The following is a 25,079-nucleotide window of genomic DNA, read 5'->3' on the forward strand; positions in this document are numbered from 1 at the left end:
CATCTGATGTGATATGGTAAAATCATCATTCACTGGCCTATGATGGATTCATCATCTGCTGCCCTATGCAAGATTAGTCACCTGATGTGATATGGTGAATTCTTCATTTACTGGCCTATGATGGATTCATCATCTGCTGCCCTATGCAAGATTAACCATTTAATGTGATATGATGAACTCATCATTCACTAGCATATGATGGATTCCTCATCTGCTGCTTTATGCATGATTAGCCATCTGATGTGCTATGGTAAAATCATCATTCACTGGCCATTAAGGGATTCATCATCTGCTGACCTATGCTAGATTACTCATGTGATGTGATATGGTGAATTCTTCATTTAATGGCCTATGATGGATTCATCATCGGCTGCTCTTTTGTTAGACTTATCATCTGATGTGCTATGGTGAATTCATCACTCTCAGGCCTATAATGGATTCATCATCTGCTGCCCTGTACTAGATTAGTCATCTGATGTGATATGGCGAATTCTTCATTTACTGGCCTATGATGGATTTTCCATCTGCTGCCCTATGCTAGATTAGTCATATGATATGCTATGCTGAATTCCTCATTCAATGACCTATGATGGATTCATCATCTGCTGTCCTATGCTAGATTAGTCATCTGATGTGATATAATGAATGTATCACTCACTGGCCTATGAGTGATTCCTCATCTGCTGCTCTATGAGAGATTAGCCATCTGAAGTTCTATGGTAAAATCATCATACCCTGGCCTATGATGGATTCATCATCTGCTGCCCTATGCTACTGGCCTATGGTAGATTCATCATCTGCTATTCTTTTGGTAGATGTATTATCTGATGTGCTATGGTGAATTCATCATTTACTGGCCTATGATAGATTCTCCATCTGCTGCCATATGCTAAATTAGTCATCTGATGTGCTATGCTGAATTCATCACTCACTGGCCATTGATGGATTCATCATCTGCTGTCCTATGCTAGATGAGTCATCTGATGTGATATGGTGAATTCATCACTCACTGGTCTATGATGGATTCATCATCTGCTGCCCTATGCTAGATAAGTCATCTGATGTGATATGGTGAATTCTTCATTTACTGGCCTATGGTAGATTCATCATCTGCTACTCTTTTGGTAGATTTATCATCTGATGTGCTATGGTGAATTCATCATTCACTGACCTATGATGGATTCATCATCTGCTGCCCTATGCTAGATTAGTCATCTGATGTGATATAATGAATTCATCACTCACTGGCCTATGAGGGATTCCTCATCTGCTGCTCTATGAGAGATTAGCCATCTGATGTGCTATGGTAAAATCATCATTCACTGGCCTATGATGGATTCATCATCTGCTGCCCTATGCAAGATTAGTCATCTGATGTGATATGGTAAAATCATCATTCAGTGGCCTGTGATGGAGTCATCATCTGCTGCCCTATGCAAGATTAGTCACCTGATGTGATATGGTGAATTCTTCATTTACTGGCCTATGATGGATTCATCATCTGCTGCCCTGTGCAAGATTAACCATTTAATATGATATGATGAACTCCTCTTTCACTAGCATATGATGGATTCCTCATCTGCTGCTCTATGCATGATTAGCCATCTGATGTGCTATGGTAAAATCATCATTCACTGGCCATTAAGGGATTCATCATCTGCTGACCTATGCTAGATTATTCATGTGATGTGATATGGTGAATTCTTCATTTAATGGCCTATGATGGATTCATCATCGGTTGCTCTTTTGTTAGATTAGTCATCTGATGTGATATAATGAATTCATCACTCACTGGCCTATGATGGATTCATCATCTGCTGCCCTATGCAAGATTAGTCATCTGATGTGATATGGTGAATTCTTCATTTACTGGCCTATGATGGTTTCATCATCTGGTGCCCTATGCTAGGTTAGTCATCTGATGTGATATAATTAATTCATCACTCACTGGCCTATGAGGGATTCCTCATCTGCTGCTCTATGCGATATTAGCCATCTGAAGTTCTATGGTCAAATCGTCATTCGCTGGCCTATGATGGATTCATCATCTGCTGCCCTATGCAAGATTAGTCATCTGATGTGATATGGTGAATTCTTCATTTACTGGCCTATGATGGATTCATCATCTGCTACTCTTTTGGTAAATGTATCATCTAATATGCTATGGTGAATTCATCACTCACTGGCCTATGATGGATTCATCATCTGCTGCCCTATGTGAGATTAACCATTTTATGTGATATGGTGAATTCATCATTTACTGGCCTATGATGGATTAATCATAGGCTTCCCTATGGTAGATTAGTCATCTGATGTGCTATGCTGAATTCATCACTCACTGGCCATTGATGGATTTATCATCTGCTGCCCTAGGCTAGATTAGTCATCTGATGTGATATGGTGAATTCATCACTCACAGGCCTATGATGGATTCATCATCTGCTGCCCTGTACTAGATTATTCATCTGATGTGATATGATGAATTCTTCATTTACTGGCCTATGATGGATTCATTTTCTGCTGCCCTATGCTAGATTAGTAATCTGATGTGATATGGTGAATTCTTAATTTACTGGCCTATGATGGATTCTCCATCTGCTGCTCTTTTGGTAGACTTATCATCTGATGTGCTATGGTGAATTCATCACTCACTGACCTATGATGGATTCATCATCTGCTGCCCTATGCTAGTTTAGTCTTCTGATGTGATATGGTGAATTCTTCATTTACTGGCCTATGATGGATTCATCATCTGCTGCCCTATGCTAGATTAGTCATCTGATGTGATATAATGAATTTATCACTCACTGGCCTATGAGGTGGTTCCTCATCTGCTGCTCTATGAGAGATTAGCCATCTGATGTGCTATGGTAAAATCATCATACACTGGCCTATGATGGATTCATCATCTGCTGCCCTATGCTAGATTAGTCATCTGTTGTGATATAATGAATTCATCACTCACTGGACTATGAGGGATTCCTCATCTGCTGCTCTATGCGAGATTAGCCATCTGAAGTTCTATGGTAAAATCGTCATTCGCTGGCCTATGATGGATTCATCATCTGCTGCCCTATGCAAGATTAGTCATCTGATGTGATATGGCGAATTCTTCAGTTACTGGCCTATGATGGATTCATCATCTGCTACTCTTTTAGTAAATGTATCATCTAATGTGCTATGGTGAATTCATCACTCACTGGCCTATGATGGATTCATCATCTGCTGCTCTTTTAGTAGATTTATCATCTGATGTGCTATGGCGATTTCATCATTCACTGACCTATGATGGATTCATCATCTGCTGCCCTATGCGAGATTAACCATTTTATGTGATATGGTGAATTCATCATTTACTGGCCTATGATGGATTCTCCATCTGCTGCCATATGCTAGATGAGTCATCTGATGTACTATGCTGAATTCATCACTCACTGGCCATTGATGGATTCATCATCTGCTGCCCTATGCTAGATTAGTCATCTGATGTGCTATGCTGAATTCATCACTCACTGGCCATTTATGGATTCATCATCTGCAGCCCTATGTTAGATTAGGCATCTAATCTGAAATGGTGAATTCATCATTCACTGGCCTATGATGGATTCATCATCTGCTGCCCTATGCGAGATTAACCATTTAATGTGATATGATGAACTCATCATTCACTAGCATATGATGGATTCCTCATCTGCTGCTCTATGCATGATTAGCCATCTGATGTGCTATGGTAAAATCATCATTCACTGGCCATTAATGCTGACCTATGCTAGATTACTCATGTGATGTGATATGGTGAATTCTTCATTTAATGGCCTATGATGGATTCATCATCGGCTGCTCCTTTGTTAGACTTATCATCTGATGTGCTATGGTGAATTCATCACTCACAGGCCTATAATGGATTCATCATCTGCTGCCCTGTGCTAGATTAGTCATCTGATGTGATATGGTGAATTCTTCATTTACTGGCCTATGATGGATTTTCCATCTGCTGCCCTATGCTAGATTAGTCATATGATGTGCTATGCTGAATTCCTCATTCAATGACCTATGATGGATTCATCATCTGCTGTCCTATGCTAGATTAGTCATCTGATGTGATATAATGAATTTATCACTCAATGGCCTATGAGTGATTCCTCATCTGCTGCTCTATGAGAGATTAGCCATCTGATGTGATATAATGAATTTATCACTCACTGGCCTATGAGTGATTCCTCATCTGCTGCTCTATGAGAGATTAGCCATCTGATGTGCTATGGTAAAATCATCATACACTGCCCTATGATGGATTCATCATCTGCTGCCCTATGCAAGACTAGTCATCTGATGTGATATGGCGAATTCTTCAGTTACTGGCCTATGATGGATTCATCATCTGCTACTCTTTTAGTAAATGTATCATCTAATGTGCTACGGTGAATTCATCACTCACTGGCCTATGATGGATTCATCATCTGCTGCCCTATGTGAGATTAACCATTTTATGTGATATGGTGAATTCTTCGATTACTGACCTCTGATGGATTCATCATCTGCTGCCCTATGCTAGATTAGGCACCTGATGTGCTATGCTGAATTCATCACTCACTGGCCTATGAGGGATTCTTCATATGCTGCCCTATGCTAGATAAGTCATCTGATGTGATAGGGTGAATTCATCATTCACTGGCCTATGATGGATTCATCATCTGCTGCCCTATGTGAGATTAACCATTTAATGTGAAATGATGAACTCATCATTCACTAGCATATGATGGATTCCTCATCTGCGGCTCTATGCATGATTAGCCATCTGATGTGCTATGGTAAAATCATCATTCACTGGCCATTGATGGATTCATCATCTGCTGACCTATGCTAGATTAGTCATCTGATGTGATATGGTGACTTGCTCATTTACTGGCCTATGATGGATTAATCATAGGCTTCCCTATGCTAGATTAGTCATCTGATGTGATATGCTGAATTCATCACTCCCTGGCCTATAATGGATTCTCCATCTGCTACTCTTTTGGTAGACTTATCATCTGATGTGCTATGGTGAATTCATCACTCACAGGCCTATGATGAATTCATCATCCACTGCCCTGTGCTAGATTAGTCATCTGATGTGATATGATGAATTCTTCATTTACTGGCCTATGATGGATTCATTTTCTGCTGCCCTATGCTAGATTAGTCTTCTGATGTGATATGGTGAATTCTTCATTTACTGGCCTATGATGGATTCATCATCTGCTGCCCTATGCTGGATTAGTCATTTGATGTGATAAGGTGAATTCATCATTCACTAGCCTATGATGGATTCCTCATCAGCTGCTCTATGCGAGATTACCCATCTGACGTGCTATGGTAAAATCATCATTTACTGGCCTATGATGGATTCATCATCTGCTGCCCTATGCTAGATTAGTCATCTGATGTGATTTGGTGAATTCATCATTTACTGGACTATGATGGATTAGTCATTTGTTGCATTTGGTAAATTTATCATCTGATGTGCTATGGTGAATTTATCAGATGCGGCCTAGGATGGATTCATCATCTGCTGCCCTCTGATAGATTATCATCTGATGTGCTATAGGGAACTCATCACTTACTGGCCTAGATGGATTCATCAACTTGGGTCCTTCCTTTCATCTATCTTCCTCTCTACCTGTGGTGTTCACCAGGGGTCTAACCTCTCGCCCTGGCTTTTCAACCAATACCTGGCAACTCTCGCCCACTGCATTGCCATTTTCTGCTCAAATTTCCAGTGCTACGCTGACGACACTCAACTCATTTTTAGGCTGCCCTCTGCCACCTCCTCTCCCTCTCTCATCTCTGATTGCCCAACTGCCATTCAGGATTCGTGTGCCGCCAATGATCTTTGTCTGAATGCCAGCAAGACGGAGATCATCCTCATCGGCACACCTTCACCATCCTTTCCCCTCACTCTCTGGCGGGCCTCCCTTGGCCCTTCTCCTACCCCCACCTGCGAGGCTAAGAACCTCTGGGACATCTTTGACTCCACCCTTTCCTTCTCCGCCCACATCTCTGAGGTCTCTAAAAAGTCAAATTTCCGACTGCACCTCCTCAGAGGTACTCTGCCTTTACTCTCCTTTCCCCAGAAGCTCATGGTATCCCAAGCTCTGGTTCTCTCTAGCTTGGACTATTGTAACAGCCTCTTTCTAAATCTACCTGCCTCTACTCTCTGCCCTCTGCAACTAATCCAGAACAGGACTACAAGACTTGTCCTTGGCCTCAAGCCCTGGGAACGTATCTCTCCAGCTCTGAAATCTCTCCACTGGCTCCCAGTGGATGCAAGGATTACATTCAAAACCCTCTGCATTGTCCACAAGGCTTTCTGGGGCCTGGGTCCAAAATACCTTCAGCTATCCCTCCGCAAATACCTCCCCTCTCGAGCTCTTCGCTCCTCTACCTCCAACTCACTCAGGGTCAGTCGTTTTTCTAAGAAACGAGCTGGGGTTAGATCTCTGTCTTCGGCTGGGGCCTCCCTCTGGAACAGCCGCCCTGCCACTCTAAAACTTGAGGAGAGCCATCTCCGGTTCCGGAAGCACCACAAGACCTTCCTCTTTTCTTCGCTCCCCCTCTCCCCTGCTGATCTGTTCTCTCTTGGCACCGTGCACCTGGCCACCCTCTGTCTTTTGGGCCCAGGTACCTGCTCATCCTGTCACCCTCCCACACTGCCTCCGGGCCACCCCTTGCTCTGGGGTCTGTATCTGTACCCATACAGCCCCCCCTTTTTCTTCCTGCACTTATCGGACCTACCCTGTCTGCTGCCTTAAACCTAGCTCTTGCAAATTGCTGGCTGCATTACCACTGTTTGTTGCCTTTATTATTTATTTATTGTTATTTATCTGTTCCTCCTCAGCTTCGCACTTTCCACCTCTCCCACTTCCATGCACTTTTCCCCTCCCCCCCTCCCATGCACTTGCGCGTTCTCAATGTCACTGTGCCGAGTAAGATCGCTGTTTTGTTCTCCCCTGTTCCCCTCCCTTGCCTTGTCGCGCTCTGAAACACTTCTGTACGAGCGCAATAGAAATAGAATATCAATCAATCAATCTGTTGCCCTTTTGTAGATTTGTCATCTGATGTGCTATGGCGAATTTACCAGATACTGGACTATGGTGAACACATAAGTTATGTCCTGTCACAAATTTATCATCAGAACATTGCTATGCTAAATTCATCATCTACTGACCAATGGGTTCATCAATCACTGCACTATGGTGGATCCATGATCCCCTGTCCTATGATGGATTCATCTTCTGCTATGGTAAATGTATCCTTTGATGTCCTATGGTGAATTCATCATGTGCTGTTTAATTATGCACCCATCATCTTCTATGGTATATTCATCATCTGATGTCTTTTCAGGCCCTTAATGTCCTCTGGTAGATTAATTTCCCCTGTTCCTATCAAGGAATCATCATCCACTGCCCAAAGGAGCAGTGTCCTGTAAAATATGTATAATGTGCTGTCCTGTTGTGGACACATCATGAAGCCCTATGATGTATTGCACACCTTCTATCCCACTGTGGATTCATCATCAATAGGTGTTCTGATGCCATAAGGTGGTGCGCCGGTGCCTCAGTGTGGTTAATGCTGCGTGCATGCAGCTTATAATTATAATCACGTATTTATGTTTTATGATGGATTCACTGTACAATTTCCTATGTTGCACTCATCACCTGCTTTCGAATAATGTATTTATCATAGACTGTACTATGGATGCCTCATAATCCTTTGTCTTAAGATGGATTCATTATCTGCTGTCCTATGGTATATTTTTGATCTTCTGCGTTAAGGCAGGTTCACTGTATGATGTGTTATGGTGGACTCATCATCTGATTTCGTATGGTTTATTTATCATACACTGTTGTAAGGTGGATTCATCATTCACTGTTTTATGATGGATTCATAATTTGCTGTACTCTGGTAGATTTTTGATCTGCTGCGTTATGGTGGGTTCACTGTATGATGGCTCATGGTAGACTCATCTGCTTTCGTTTGGTGCATTTATCATACACTCTCCTATTTTGAATTCATCATCTACTGTCCTATGATAGATTTTTCATCTGCTGTGTTATGGTGAGTCCACTGGATGATGTCCTATGGTGGACTCATCTTCTACTTTTATGTGGTGTATTTATCATGCACTGTCCTTTGGTGTATTCATCTTCCTCTGCTTTATGATGGATTCATCATTTGCTGTTCTACGGTAGATTCTTGATCTGCTGCGTTATGGTGGGTGCACTGCATGATGTCCTATAGTGGACTCATCATCTACTTTCTTTTGGTGTTTTATCATGCACTGTTCTTCAGTGGATTCATCTTCCACTGCATTATGATGGATTCATCATTTGCTGGCCTACGGTAGATTTTTGATCCGCTGCGTTACGGCGGGTTCACTGCATGATGTCCTATGGCAGACTCATCATCCACTTTCATGGTGTTTTATCATGCACTGTCGTTTCAGTGGATTCATCATGCTCTGCTTTATGATGGATTCATCATTTGCTATCCTACGGTAGATTTTTGATCTGCTGCGTTATGGTGGGTGCACTGCATGATGTCCTATAGTGGACTCATCATCTACTTTCTTTTGGTGTTTTATTATGCACTGTTCTTCGGTGGATTCATCTTCCACTGCATTATGATGGATTCATCATTTGCTGGCCTACGGTAGATTTTTGATCCGCTGCGTTACGGCGGGTTCACTGCATGATGTCCTATGGCAGACTCATCATCCACTTTCATGGTGTTTTATCATGCACTGTCGTTTCAGTGGATTCATCATGCTCTGCTTTATGATGGATTCATCATTTGCTATCCTACGGTAGATTTTTGATCTGCTGCGTTATGGTGGGTTCACTGCATGATGTCCTATGGTGGACTCATGATCTACTTTCTTGTGGCGTTTTATCATGCAATGTCATTTCAGTCGATTCATTATCCTCTGCTTTATGATGGATTCATCATTTGCTGTCCTACGGTAGATTTTTCATCAAAACCAGTGCTGAGGCTCGAACATCTTGTGCCTAGACGCTACTTAGTATGGAGGACTCCATCACTGTCAGCATGCTCAATGACTCTAAAAATGGTCCTCACACCAGACAACGGGCAAAATTAGAACAAGAAAAGCTATCCCAAATAACAAAGTCTGATCAGAAGACTATTGACTATACCCATCCCCCTTCGGCCACCCCGACCTTGCAAACACAAGAGAACTTACCACCTGCGGCGCCACACTTAACCTCTAGCGGTTCAAAGAAACTCCAAACCTTGCCAACTATACCAACAACCATCGATCAAACTCCACAAAGTCTCATGCAACATGCTAGCTTAACTTCTCCCACAAGAACCACCCCGGTACAAACAAAAGATAACATGGAAATGCTAAGAAAAAAGAAGAATTCTTCGTATGATCAGAACATCGAAATTCATGAGAGTGATTTGTCCACTTCTATTTTTCCACCTACTGCTGAGCAATTAAAACATGCTGACTCTGAAACTTCACAAGCCATCTACTCCACCCTCCCAACCTGGAACCCAGAATCTGAGTCACTATTCACGCCGGTGATCTCACAGCGAGATAAAGTAGCATTAGCCAAAAGACGATGGCAATCTCTTTATGAAAGCAACCGTTTGTCACGTGATATAGCAAATTCACCCATAGCCCAACGAAATCCAAAGTTTGCTCCTCTCTCCCTGGACAAGACTGAGATCGAAGCACTTCTGGCAAATCAGGAAAAGTGTAAGGAAGTCTTTGGCCATTCAAATTATGATACTTCATCTCCCATGCCATCATCATGCCATCTGGATGACCTCGGAAAATGTGTTCCACCCAACACAGAAGCTTCTAGGCAGAACCTTATGTGTCATATTCCACCACTGACACATTGTAATCCCTTTATTGAAACAAAAGAGATTTAACCACAGACCTATCAGAACAACGTTTCCTTGCAAGAAACAGGCAACATGCCATCTATTCCAAACACTATGCAAGATCTTCAAAATATGCTAATAGCGGTAACATCCCAGACCATGATACCATTCCTAAAAATCCAAGAATCATGTGTGGATGCGAGCAAAGACCAAGCAACTCTACTAGCTCTCATTCACGCAAAACAAATCTTTATAGAAGCCTTTGTACATAAGATCCAGGATCGTTTGGACCATGAAGCCGAAATGACTCAAATGTGGCAATCTCGGTTGTCGGATATCGCCAGAAAAGATTGCGCAGATAACACACAGCTCATCTTGGCTCTAATCACCATGATGCCGTCTATGAATTGACCAAGCAATCCTCTGGCAAATGACATTCCTCAACAGCCTATTCAAACCATGAATGCGATGGCGACTAAGGACCAAACCGCCCGAACTGCGGTGGATCTACCCCAAATTCAAGTAGATCCCAATCCATCAATCTCCAAAGCATCTTCAAACGCTTAACCTCAAAGTACGGAGCACAATGCGAATTCTGGGGCAAGCACCTATTCAATTTTTATGCCCACTGCCCCGCATTTCAAACCACAAAATAAACCAACATACGAAGAAAAAAAACAGACTGGATCTAGAGCTTTTCTGCGTAACCTGACTACGCCCAAACCAGAGCGCATAAACCATTAACGAAAAACATATTTGGGTCATCCATCGTTCCTATACAAACTGAAACTGATGCAGAAATCAGAACCTCGACATCTCCAGGAGAAACCTCTGAGGATGCACAATGAATGCCCTGTTAAATCTATCACAACATCTAGACGCTGAACTGGACATCTCAGAAGAAGCACAGATACAGGCAAGTGAAACCTCACTCGTCGTTATGGACGAATATCAACAAACTAAATCCCAGCAAAACTCCCAAATGAGTCTAACGTTCGAAGATATCTCAGATACAACATTATGGATAGACGAAGTAGCCCGGTCTCCTAACGGTTCCATTGTACCTCAGACGCAAAGTAGCCCTCAAAAAAATAAATCATCAACCGTTACACTAGTACAGCCAATTTCTTTTAATCCAAGGAAATCGAAACCTTCTCGAGCTGAATTCCTGAGACGTGTACAAGCGGACACTCAAGAGCTGATAATGAATAGATCAAATGTCCTACGTCTATTCAGCGCCATACCTCAACTACAGAAAATAACAACGCAAGAGATCCTGGCAGTGGAATTTGTAGATAAACAGTATCTGGATCAAATCTACCTACTTATTAACTCCACCACCGCAAAAGATCAGATCATGAACGAAAAAACTAATCTAAACACACTGGGATTTGATATACATCATGTTGACTCCAAAAAAGAAGCACAGATGGAACTAACTTTACGTAGAAAAGGTTATTCAAAGAAACAAGAACATCAGATGGACAACAATCGAAGGAGCTCAGAAGATGCAAATCCCAACACACAGGACTGGCAGACACAAAATACTCATCAAACAGATCCTAAAACCTTCCATAAATCCCCGGATCACACTTTGCATCACATACAGAGAGTAATGGAATGGTCGCAATTTACAACCTCGGAAAGTGCTGACTCCTCCTTTTAACCATCATTGCAAACTTTTAGATTTGAAATTTCATTATGTTCTTGGAACACTCGAGGACATAGCCATCTCTTTCGTGACCAGTCACACGATCTCTCACAGTAAGACATCATCTGTATCCAGGAATCATGGATCACAACACAGCCTATCTGTGACGGATACACAACAATGATGGTTCCTGCAATAAAAAACAAAAGAGGACGTCCATCTACAGGCCTCTTGACCCTCATTAAAATGGCAAGTAACATCAGAATCATGGACTCATGGAAAATAAATGACTGGATCCAAATCACAATACTCCAGTCAGTGAAAACAAAAACACCTCTAACCCATGACATATTTTGAATTTTTAATACTTACTGGAATCCAATGGCCATTACCGATGACTTATACATCGACAAACTTTTTACCTGCATCGACGAAATCACCCTAAAATATCCAGGTAATCAAGCAACAGTATGTGGAGATCTAAACTTACATCTTTACGATCGCGTAGGGACTGAGCTAAAACAGAATAACATATGCCCAAGAGCTTGACGATGGCTGAAAGAAACATCTACCCGGGGCCTCATTAGAGTGCACTTTCTTGACACTCAAAACAACAAGAGGATTAATACATGGACCTGTGGCATTTCTAGTGCCATCATAGATTACATCTATACATCAAATCAGATTGCACTGAAGCTAATACAGAAAAAAACATAAAACAAATCACAGCGACCATGTTTTAATGACAATTACGTGGGAAATGCACCATCCCCAGAAAACCAAAATAAACCTGCCAGAACTAGTCGTAAACTCTGGTCAGAATAGACTGAAGATCTCCCAAAATGCCCCGGCAACATTAGCACATCAAATTACTGCACCAGCTATGACAGATGACAAACGGCTAAATTATTCACAACTTCTGGTTCCGTTCAAACTATCCAGAGCATCAAATACTCATAAGAAACACTGTCATATACATGCTTATTTACCTATAATTGCATTAAAAAAAAGAAACTGAGAAACGATATAAAAAAAAATACAACAGATTTCAGACAAGGATCATGACAAAATTCGAGTATTAAAACAACAGTACAAAAATTGGATGAGACCTAACAGAGCACTTCAAGGTCAAAACGACGCAGAACAAATGCTGCATCTTAAAAACCGTAACACCAGAGACTTTTGGAAATTATTGGCCACACCAACAGCCGACATACAAAAGATGACAACCGATGTTGATGAGCACGGATGGATATCACATTTTCAGAAGCTTTATAGTACAAATTCTGACCCACATACCCAAGACCATGCTCAACAACATACTTGGACTGTTTCATGGCATCTAGAAGACCTAGAAAAAGCCATCTCCAACTTGAACCCCTCACATGCTCCAGGACCGGACGGTCTCTCAAATAAACTTATCAAAGCTAATAAAACCTTGTGGGCACATATCTCCTCGTACATCTATTAAACAATTAACAAGAGCAAGACCATTCCACCTTCTTGGAAGACGGCAATTTTGATACCCATTTTTAAAAAAGGAGATACAAAAGACCCCTCCAACTACAGGCCCATTGCCCTGTTAGATCCCCTACAGAAAATGTTCGCTAATCTTCTGCTGGACAAATTGAACATCTGGACCAAAGCAAACAACATACAAGCACCTAGACAAACAGGTTTTGTCAAATACGTGGTAACCAACATCAACTTACTCCTTTTCAATTTGCTGAAACAAGAGGCCATCCATATTCAAAGGCAAATATATGCAGCATTTATAGATTTGAAACTCGCTTTTGACCTAGTCAATAGACCACTCCTATGGTCGAAATTGTGAAAATGGGGCTGTCCTGATGACATCTTGGAACCAATAAAGTTACTTTACGGGGAAAGATCTATTAGATTCAGATTATCACAAGACGGTACAGTAACAGAATCCATCCCAACTAATAATGGTCTCAAACAAGGTTGTCCACTTGCGGCCACGCTTTTCAACTTATTTACATCTGACTACAAAATCGAGACAAACTCGCCATTGTCAAACCCACCAAAACTAAATGCCACAACTTCGTCCTGCATGATGTATGCAGACGATATTGATCTGTGCTCACAAACCCCAAGAGGCCTGCAAACAGCCTTTGTTAAAACTAGAAATGTACATGAAGGCAAACCAACTTGAAATAAATACACACAAATCTAAAGTAATGCTTCTGGCTCCATCTCATAGAACAAAACAGCATCCGAAACCATTTCTTCTCAACAATCAACCCCTTGAACAAGTGACAACAGTTAAATACTTGGGGATTTGGATAAATCAATCACCCACTGAAACAAACTGGTCTAGCTATTTATTGGCAAAAACTCTATCTTTAGCCCGCCAAGGACGTTTCCTCCACTTGAAATATGGAAAATTCACATTAAAACCAATCATATTATTCTACAGACAAAAAGCCACAGCAATTCTACTTTATGGAAGCAAATCTATGATTAACATCGACAGATCTATATGGCTGCGTCTAGAAGGCTTGTTCTGGCGGAAAGTTCTTTCCTTACCTCAATCGTTTCTGATGGCCCATATTCGATACGAACTGGCACTTCAGTCCCTTACCTCCCTCCAAACATGGCGAAAACTAGATCTTTATAGGAAAATTGTCTCTGACTCGCATATTCCAGCGCTAAATATTTTCCAGCAAAAAGAACGTACCACTTAGGCAACTGCACTACAAACCTGGAAAAACCATATGGAAAACATTAGAATAACGGCAGATATATCCATTGAACAGTTAAGTCAGCGCCCAGGAAAGCAACAAAAAAACCTCGCTTGTAACGATTGGATAGCGAGTATCGATGCCAAAAGACAACTAAAACTAAATCTGGAATGCAAGATGGACATGCATCCATTAAACTGTCTCTCGTTATATTTACAATGCTTTCCATCTGCTTCTGTCAGAGACACTTTCCTACGGTTCCGATTTAACTTGATGCCAACGAGAGAGCTATTACAATCCAGGCAACTGCTATCCAAAGATAATTCCTTCTGTACGTTCTGCAAACAACAAAACAAACTAGAAACTTTACAGCACATAGTTATTTCATGTTCGGCACTCGATGAAACCAAATCACGAATTAGAGACATGTATCTATCCTCCACAATCAAATTGTCACCTGAAGAGCGATGGGCTAAATTCCTGCATGGTGGTACGAAGAAAGACATTTTCACAATTGTCAGTTTCTTTAATGTATTATTTGAATCTAATTGGGAAAAGAAAAAGGAGTAAGAAAGAGATTTTTTTGTTCAATTGTATAAAAGATGAAAGGTTTAAAATTTGAACCATATCATTTTTAAATAAAAAAAAATAAAAAGAATACCCTGGGTAACAGAATCCCTAAATAACAGGTTCCCTGCCAATCCCTAGGTAACCATGGAAATGCTACATTACCGCAAACCAAGTAGACAGGTTCGCCTACATACAAAGGTCTGTCCTCACTAGTCAAATTCGCAACATTGGCGCAACCCTTGAAATCACCCATTGACTGAGTACCATTCCTCTGTATACAGAAAGAAACTGAATCGGGGCTGTGGTTAACAGTATAAGAAGAAGGCATGGCATCCCTATTGACTATAGGAGCCATCTTGAAAGAGATCAAAGATTGGACAGGACGAGACAGTCTATCAGAAGGCCTAATAGAAGCAACATTAGGCTTGCTCCTATTCGCAAACAGTGAGCATCCCAAGGGCGTTAGAACTCGTTTCTCAAAATCATTCAAGTTAGTTCCATCAAATTTCCCCGAGATGCTATCGTTCTATCGGCCAAAGAACAGTGCCCTTAAAGAAGCATAGCATGCAGTTGTCAAAGGTAAAGGACGAATATACCAACCCAGCCCCTTATCCCCGTGTTGCGGTAAATGTGAACAGACCCAACAATTGGACTTATTGAAAATGGCATGTGTAGCATTCATAATGAGTAATAGAGTGTTGCTGTGATAACTCTGTCTGTGCTGAAATTCTCTAGGAGATAGAGTGTGCAGATGCACGAAAGGCGTAGAAACAGGGGGTACATTTTCAGTAGGGGTACATTTTCAGTAGGTAACACATTTTCAAGCGGATGTACTTCTTCCAAATACCAGAAACCTAAGGCAATGACTATTGTAAAACCAGTTAACATTATCACGAGACAACAATACGTTTTCGGGCCCATACATTCTATTGTTCATTTTCGCGGCTGGTCACACAGTCTCTTATCTGTTCTGTACGAGTGGGAGCGGCTGCAGGCATTGTTTCTTCAAACGACTACACCAAAGTTATTTGCTGGTGATCTCCAGACCGCGCGTCTTCTTAGTCCTTTCACAAATCCTAGCCAACAGAATCCCCTTATGTACAAAAAGATCGGGCCAAAGAGACAAGCACTTAGATGATTTTCCTTGATGGCACAGCCGAGCCGTGCAGTAAATCGACTTCCTCGGACGCAGATCTTACCTTGTGATCCCTGGTACTGAATGATCTGTGAACAACGTGTCATCACTCCCTGATGGAAGCGACAAATGCAAAGCGAGATCGGACAAGATTCACAAGATTCAGAGCAATTTTTGAAAATGGAACTGTTGGAGAGTGTGGAGATGAAGTGGCTGTTTCCCCAGGCCACACGGGCTCAGGGAGAGTCTCTGACGCACTCTCAATGCTGGTTGCTGCTTCGTGATCGTTGGTTAAAGCATTAGTGAGGGGTTCTGTGTCTTCTGTAGCATGTGGCACACGGTAGGGAATCCTCTTGATGTGAAACGGTGGATCCAATGCCGCCTTCCCTCTACTCGCATGGCGGTCTGTGTGACCAGAAGGACCTGATGGGGGCCCGCCAACGAGTTGCGAGGCAAGAATATCGCTTAAACGACTTTGTGAGGTCCCAGTCTCCCGGCCGTATGCTGTGACCGGGGCCCTCGTACTTAACAGGTAAAGCCTCTCACATCTGGTGATAAATCAAATACAGATTTTTAGTTAACTGGCCACAGTAATCAGAGAGAAGTACATTTTTTACTTCACGTAAAGAACGGGGCTTCGGTATGTTCCAAATGTTAGCTGGCCTACCCATGACCACCTCAAAGGGAGAGAGCCCAGTCGTAGTTTGAGGGGTCGTTCTCCTAGACAATAGCACGATCGGTAAGGCGTCCGGCCATTTTAGTTTGGTGCCGGCACACGTCTTAGCGAGCTTCTTCTTGACGATGCCGTTGTGTCTTTCTACTAATCCAGCACTCTGTGCGTGTCTGGCCGAATGGAACCGTTTATTGATCTGTAATCCCGCGCATATCTGCAGAATTACAGCAGCGATAAAATGTGGACCATTGTCCGACCAGATGACTCTTGGCAGACCAAATCTAGGAAAATATTCCTTCAGCATGGTCTTCGCCGTGGTCATAGCGGTGGAATCTTTGACGGAAAAAGCTTCGACCCATTTGCTAAAGGCACAGATAACAACTAGTACATATTTAAAATTGTTACAACGTTCCATTTCAATGAAATCGAAATGTATTACCTGAAAGGGGACAGAAGGTGGACCAAAACTACCCCTAGGAATTTATGTGCCCTTTCCCACATTATGCTGCAAACAAATTATACATCCTTGAATGAAGCGTTCAGCTACTTTAGGGATTTTATCATTTACCCACACATCTTGCAACATTTTGGTGACTTTACTAGCACAAATATGGGTGGGACCATGAGCCATAACAACCATCATCATAATATACGCGTCAGGCAGTAACCATTTCCCTTCAAATGTGTCCACCCAACACCCATCATCATCCAACTTTGCCAAACCCTCAGCCCACTCATTAGATTCCTCTAACGTGGCATCGGCTTGAATGTTTCTTACAGATTCAATACTCTCATCCAAAGTACAGGCATTTGTGGCTTCCCTTGAAGTATACATTTCTGATGAGAGATCAGTGGCAGTCTGTTTGTCTATCTGGTCAGCGAAAGCGTTCCCTTCTCCTACATTATCTATAATCTTCTGATGTGCTGCGCATTTCATAATTGCTAGCTGAGTAGGGAGTGCAAGCGCTGAGAGTAACCGTACTATCAAGGAGCCATGATGAATTTTAGTGCCATGTGAGGTCAAGAAACCTATTTCTGACCAAAGTCTGCCGAAGTTGTCAACCACCCCAAAGGCATACTGACTGTCAGTATATATGTTCACAGTAAGCCCTTCGGAAAGTTCACAAGCTCGAGTCAATGCTATAATCTCTTTGGCCTGCGTGGAGTTATGCGTGATTCTTTTGGTCTCCACGACCATGCTCAATGTGGTGATTGCATAAGCAGCTGTGGATGTACCATCCGGGAGTTTGTAGCAGGAGCCATCACAAAACAGCTCCCCTTGTGGATCGTTCAAAGGAGTGTCTTTTAGATCGATTCTGCCTTTTGTCTCTTGCTCTGTAGTGTAAAGGCAGTCATGTGACTCTTTGTCACTGCAAGCAGTACCTTGCGGGAAAGGCAAAAGTTCAGCTGGATTAAGGACACAACACCTCTTTATTTGGATGTGCGGTGCAAACAAGATCAATTTGTATCTCGTTAATCGTGCGCAGGTGAGGTGTTGCGTTTGTGTTCTGTTTAATAGAACATCTACAGAGTGAGGTACCATCAAGGTTAGGTTAGCAGCAGCAGTGACAGCTCTCAAACATCTTAGCAAAGTGCATGCAACAGGATCAAGGGCGGAAGAAAAGTAGCAGCACAGCCTATTCTTCCCTCCATGTTCCTGCGTTAATACAGCCAAAGCACATCCATCACATTCATGCACATACAACACGAAGGCCTTTTCATAGTTTGGTGTGCCCAAAACAGGTGCCGAGCACAATGCAGTCTTGAACAGATCAAATGCTTGCTGGTGTTCCAAGTTCCACGGCACTGGCGAAGAAATGCCCTTCTTCGTCAAAGCCAACATTGGTTTAATCACTAAGGAGAAGTTCGGGATCCACTGTCTACAGTAAGAAGCCATTCCTATCAAGGCTCTAACTTCCTTCTGTGTATTTGGGACAGACATGCTAGAAATTATTTTTATCCGTTCAGGCGTCAACCTTCTTCCCTCCTTTGACAGGAGATAGCCTAAATAGGCAACCTCCTGTCGACAATATTGAAACTTTTTAAGTGAAGCATTGTGTCCATGTCGTGCTAAGTGGATAAGCAACAACACGGTGCCCTCTTTACAGGCGCTCTCTGAGTCAGCAGCTAAAAGTAGATTGTCTACATACCGAAGCATTGTACAAGTGGTAGGCAACTCGAGTGTGTCGAGCAGCTCTTTCAAAGCCCTACTGTAGATGCTAGGACTCTCCGTGTAACCTTGCGGTGCACGGGTGAAAGTAAACGAGCGTCCCCCTAAGGTGAACGCGAACAAGTATCTACTGTCTTTATGTATAGGGATACTAAAGAAGGTGTTCTTTAGATCCACCACACTAAAGTGAGTGGCTGAAGCCGGAATCATGGTTAATATTGTCGTCACGTCAGGCACAATGTGAAATTGTGGAGCAACAATCTTATTGATAGCACGTAAATAAATAATGAAATGGAAGGGAATTGCATTATCACCTTTTTTGTACACGGGCAAAATCGGACTATTGCACAAACTACCTGCAATTTGCTCAATCATCCCTCGATGCACAAAATCGGAGACTATGCATTTCAAGGCTTGCTCACCATCGACCGAGATCTTATACTGGGGAATACGTGGCAACTTCACTCCATGTTTCAAAATAATCTTAACAGACTCAATTTGCAAAACACTGACATCATTATCGTCAATTTCCCATAAACACTCCGGAACATCACTGAATTCCGGCGGCAAAGGTCTGGTCAAGAATTGAGAGACAGAAAGTTGCTGTGGTGAAATCGTCAAACGCACTCCATCAGAAGAACAATGAATTACCGCATTTAATTCCTTCAACAAATTCAACCCCAACAAATACTCTCCACAATTCGTAGTCAAAAGGAATGGACAGTGGTGCGTAAATGGACCAAAAGTAATAGGTACCGGCGAAGAAACCGGACAGACAACTGGTGTGCCAGAAAACCCTACAGAAACATTCGTTTGCCCTGACAGTGGAATGTTTGGAACCCGTGAATGGTCACTGGAACACTTCTGTGCCCCTATATCTATGAAGAATAGATGCTTCCTATTTCCCACTTTCATCTCAACATAGGGACCTTTCTGATTAACGGGAATAGGTGTTGGTTCCAAACCCTGCTTCGGGCAATCCTAGCGAAACAGAATGTCATCGAATGGAAGTTCTTCATAAAGGTAAGCAGCAGAAGGATGATCAAAAATGTTTCTATTATCCACACTTGGTGCCTGATTGTCCTGTGAAAAAGGTTGCTGTGAATCCTGTGAAAACTGACTTCTACCAGGACCCCCTGCCCCAGGGCGACCTCTGGATCGTCTACCCATATTCCCAAATGCGTTATTCGACCTCTGCTGGAGGATCGGGCATTGTGCACGCCAATTACCCTCTTGTCTACAATAAGCACACTGGTTTATGTTTACAGGACCCAATGGCACATTTCCCTGTGGAACACACTGACCTCTAAATTGCGAATTACCTCCTCTAGGGCCTCTAACAATTTGCTGTAATAGAACTTTTGTTTTTAAGTCCCCTTTTCTCTTTTCAACTCTTTCTTTTTCGTTATTGACACTATTTTCATAGTACTGAGCCATATGCAATACTTCTGACTGAGACTTTGCTTGCGAAGCGCTCTCTGAAGACATAATTTGCAACTGGATGTCAGGCAGCAATCCACACACAAATGTGTCCACGAATAGTCGTTTCCCAGACTCTGTGCTTAAGTCTTGCCCACAGAAATCTGAAAATACTTGTTCGAACCAATTAAAGAACTCGATAGCACCCTCAGACTTTCCTTGGACACAGGCAGTAAATTTGTCCCAAATAATCCTTCTTTCTGGAATTATAGTTTTTTATTTCGTAACTATTTTATCAAGCAAAGTTAGTATTACCTGTGGTGGTCTCTCACCAGCTGGCCTTTCTCTATCGAGTCTAACCATGTTATCCCATGTATCTCCTAACCCTGGTACATCATCTACAATCCTAACCTGTTTCCACAAGTCAATAGGCAGGAGCAGGGGAAATAACAAATCAATATCGCTTAAGGTAAATACTGATGATTGCAAAACAGACTCTATTTCCTTATAGAAACCTGTCGGATTCTTCCTAATTTCGGGAATAGATTGTTTTATGGTTTTCACTTCCTGTCTTGAAAACGGGACGTGAACCAACTGCGACACATAATGTGCAGGAATATCTTGGGCAGCTGCACCTGTTGCAGGATTAGCGGGAATCTCAACTTTTGGGACAAATGTCGGAGGAACCTCTCTCATAGGCAACTGAGACGTAGGCAACTCCGAACGCTTACTAAGCAACAGAGCTAGATCGAGCGCTAAAGCATCCGAAGAAGTGTCAAACGAAAAAGCCCTCTTATAAATATTCAATATCTCTGCGGGACAACCAATCTTTCTTTTTATACATTCATTCTGCAGGTACTCTACCATTACCTGTATCACTTTCCTCTGCATTTCTGGCGTATACTGACTATACATGTCATATACTTCAACGGGAGTTATCGATGTGTCTGAAATCCACCTAACCATATCTTTCGTACAAATTCGTGTTTCCTCATTTATCGATTTGCGACAAGGAAAAAATTGTGTCTGTACAGACTTAGCGCCCAAACTATCACCATCTATATCTTCATTCCTTAACCTTTCCAACTCCCTTCTATACTCAAAAACCCTCTTGACATGCTCATGTACTCTCTCCACAGTATCCCTAGAAAATGCTAAAGTATTCAGATCTCTTAACCCTTGTGGGAGATCTATATCATTTAGCCTGTTCCACATTATACATAAATGAATTCCTAATCCTTCAATAAAAACGTTTTTCTCAGGAAAATTGTCTAAGTTCTAAAGTGTGGCAAAAACATCAGCTTGTTCACCCCTCTCCATACAATGTCTGGCCCATGCAGTCAATTCATGCTTACTCTCTGAAGACACAGTATTACGAGTTATAATTCTTGATCCCGCTCCCCAATCTACTACAAGCGGTGTAGAACAACTTGGAAGAGGGAGAGTAGGCAAATTTCGTACATTCGGAAACAAAGATGCTATCACTGATGCTGCAGGCAAACCCACCGGACCCGCAACAGCAGGCAAAGGTGGAGGAGCAGGTTGAGGAGCAATGACAAGAGGAGGAACAACAGCCGGAGGAAGAGGAACATTAGGAGGAACATTAGGAGGAGCAATAGGAGGAGCAGGAGGAGCTACGAGAGGAGGAATAACAGCAGGAACATACGGAGGTGGCGCAGTGGCACCAGGCCTTCGTTCATTTAAAAGTTTGTCGATCAGCTCATCAGATACATGAAAGTCTTTAGAAGGATACATTTTCTGGACATCAAGTGAAAAAGCCCTATCCATAACCCTAACTGACTCAGACTGTTTATTCTGGTCATATAACAACGCTTTTTCTGCGTTCGCCATATGACGGCGCGCATGTTTTTCTCTACTCTTAAGCTGCTGCATAGCTTCTTTCTTCCAATTCTGTAATACATCGAATGCTGCAGGTCTAGCCTTTTTCTTTAATAATGTGGATTCTAAATATTCAATATGAGGAATTTCAAAACTACCATTGATTGGCCACTGAAGTTCGGAAGCATGTCTAGTTTGTCTGTGCCAAATATCATTAAACACTATACTACCAAAGCTGTGATTACAGTACATAGTACATGCCGGCAGCCCCTCCATTGGTGCTGGTCGGCCAAATTCCAAAGATTGTCTATCACTGCGGAATAATGCCCTGAAGCAGGCAGACAATTTCCCAGGCATATCAGAATACTGGTGTTACCTGGTCAATAATTGTACTCGCGAGTGCAATGCGCCAAAACAAATTATCAGGATACTTAAGAATCGGGTCACGACTCACCTGATCAAATCCTAAGGAAGTCCGATTGGATTTCAAAGAGCTAACTAAGGTCCCACATGGTTGGTGATTTCGGCAAATCTGCCCGCCTCGATACATGGACCCTCGTCAAGATGTCGACTCGGACCGCGGGCTCACCGTCCAGGGATCGGGTCGTGCAGCGCTGCTGAGGTGTTGCTTCTCATCCAAGAAAGGGGCCCCCTTTTACACCATCCGATCCCGGTCTGATAGCCCGTCAACCTTCAACGAGATGGCATCAATATTGAGGGTCCCTATTCGGGCGCCATCTTTAAAAGCAAAAGGAAATATCAAGGCTGAGTACCCCAAAGGAAACCCACCAAACACGGGCATATAAAGATTCACAGATCTTTATTCTACAACTGTACAGTTTACAAAGAAACAAAGTATCAGATAGCTATCTGGTCCTCAGTGGATCACAGCGAATACCAGCCCTTTCGGTGTGAGAAGTGAGAGGTGCTGGACGTCTAAACATTTACACATTTTATACAGTTCTGATCACAATGTCCAGCCCAGCTGCAGGTTAATGATACTCATTGGAGGGTTTGTGCCGAGTTCACTTCTAGTTTGTCCAACTATATGCATGTGGATAATCTTCGGTTTGTACAACATCAAGTCACAATGGCAACAGTGTATTCTCAGATTTAACAATAAGCCTTAACAAATGTCCTATACAATGTAGGTCAACAAGTGTCCACGTTCAGTATTTAGACAGCATTGTAGTTGATGTATGTCCAAGGATCGGACTTGTTGGCGCAGGTAATCCTCTGTCTACAAGTCAGGCATGGGGCAAGGTCTCTTTACTCAACCCAAACATTCGGCCAACGGACAGTTTAGAGATTAACTTATGCACAAAGGTCAGGACGGCTCAGTTACAAGCGGAAAACACTGTCCACCATTTTAGAACACAGAATTACTTTGGAGTGGAAATCAAAATGGCGGGCGGACCTAAAATGGCGGCTAAGTCTGTCAAATGAGAAATTATATCGTGCCTCCTATTTCAGTGAATATATGTATATTGGCCTACGTCAAGCTGCTTGTAAGTCACTTACGAAGAAACCGTGTTGCAAGGTCCTGACCTTTAAATCAATCTAAGCCGCCATTTTAGGTCAATCCTCCATTTTAGGTTCGTTTTGTATAGTCACCATGTGAGTTAAAATGGTGGACAATGTCATTCCGAAATACAACATGGCTGTCTTGACCTGTGCATGTAGCTAATACGTAACTTGCCTGCAGGCCACTTGTTGAGGTCGTGAACTGAGACCTTGTCCTTCGTTGACCTGTGTGTAAAGGATTACTCGTGCAATGAAACTAATTCGCGAGCATATGTTGAGAACAATGTATTCAAATACTGAACGTAGAAAACACTTGTTTAACTACATTGTATTAATGTTTGAGAAGACCTGCATGGGAAATCCCAGAATACACAGTTGCCGTGTAGGCTTGTTGATATATGTATTAAAAGCAAACCAGTTACATGTGGATATGCGAACTCGGCATGAACCCTAGATCAGTAATGTATTAGAGGAATATTAACCCGATACTTCGGACATGGTGTTCGGAAATGGTATAAAAGAGCAATGAATTCTAATGTACAGCGTCTCTCACTGAACACACTGAACCACGCTGGAGTTTGTTGTGTTGTACTGAGGGCCGATAGCTATCTGTTTCTTTTCTTGGAAAACTGTTCAGTATAAAATAAAGTACTTTGTATGTTCCTTTGTAACCCGTGTTCGGTGTATTTCCTTTTGGGGTACTCAGCCTCGATATTTTCATTTTGTTTTCACAGTTGGTGCCCGAATAGGGACCCTCAAGATTGATGCCGGATTATCGAAGGTTAACCCTCGCTATCGGACCAGGATCGGACGGTGTGACAAAAAGTGGCCCCACTGAACAAGACGCGACACCTCAGCAGCGCTGCACAACCCGATCCCTGGATGATTAGCTTGTGGTCCGAGAACGGCATCTTGACGAGGGTCCACTTATCGAGGCAGTCAGATTTGCCAAAATCACCACACACGAGGTAAGATTAGTTAGGTAAGATTCTTTGAAATCCGATCGGACCTCCTTAGGCTTGATCAGGTGAGTCATGACCCGACTCTTAATATAATCCTGATAATTTGATTTTGGCGTATTGTATCTGCAGACACAATCATTGACCAGGCAACACCAATAATTTTATAGGGCTGGGATATTGTCTACCTGCTTCAGGGCGTTGTTCGTCAGCGATAGACAATTTTTGGAATTTAGCCGTCCCGCACAACAGGAGGGGTCGCCGGCGTGTACTATGTACTGTAAGCATGGCATTGGAAGTATAGTGTTTAATGACATTTGGCACAGACAAACCAGACATGCCTCCGAACTTCAGTGGCCAATCAATGGTAGTTTCGAAATCCCTCGTATTGAGTATTTAGAGTCAATTCTATTAAAGAAAAAGGCGAGACCTGCAGCATTTGATGTTTTGCAGAATTGGAAAAAAGAAGCGTTGCAGCAACTTAAGAGTAGAGAAAAACAGGCGCGCCGTCATAAAACGAATGCCGAAAAAGCATTA

Source organism: Ambystoma mexicanum, chromosome 2q (genome assembly GCF_040938575.1).
Source record: "Ambystoma mexicanum isolate Mex_15411 chromosome 2q, UKY_AmexF1_1, whole genome shotgun sequence".
Lineage (NCBI taxonomy): Eukaryota > Metazoa > Chordata > Amphibia > Caudata > Ambystomatidae > Ambystoma > Ambystoma mexicanum.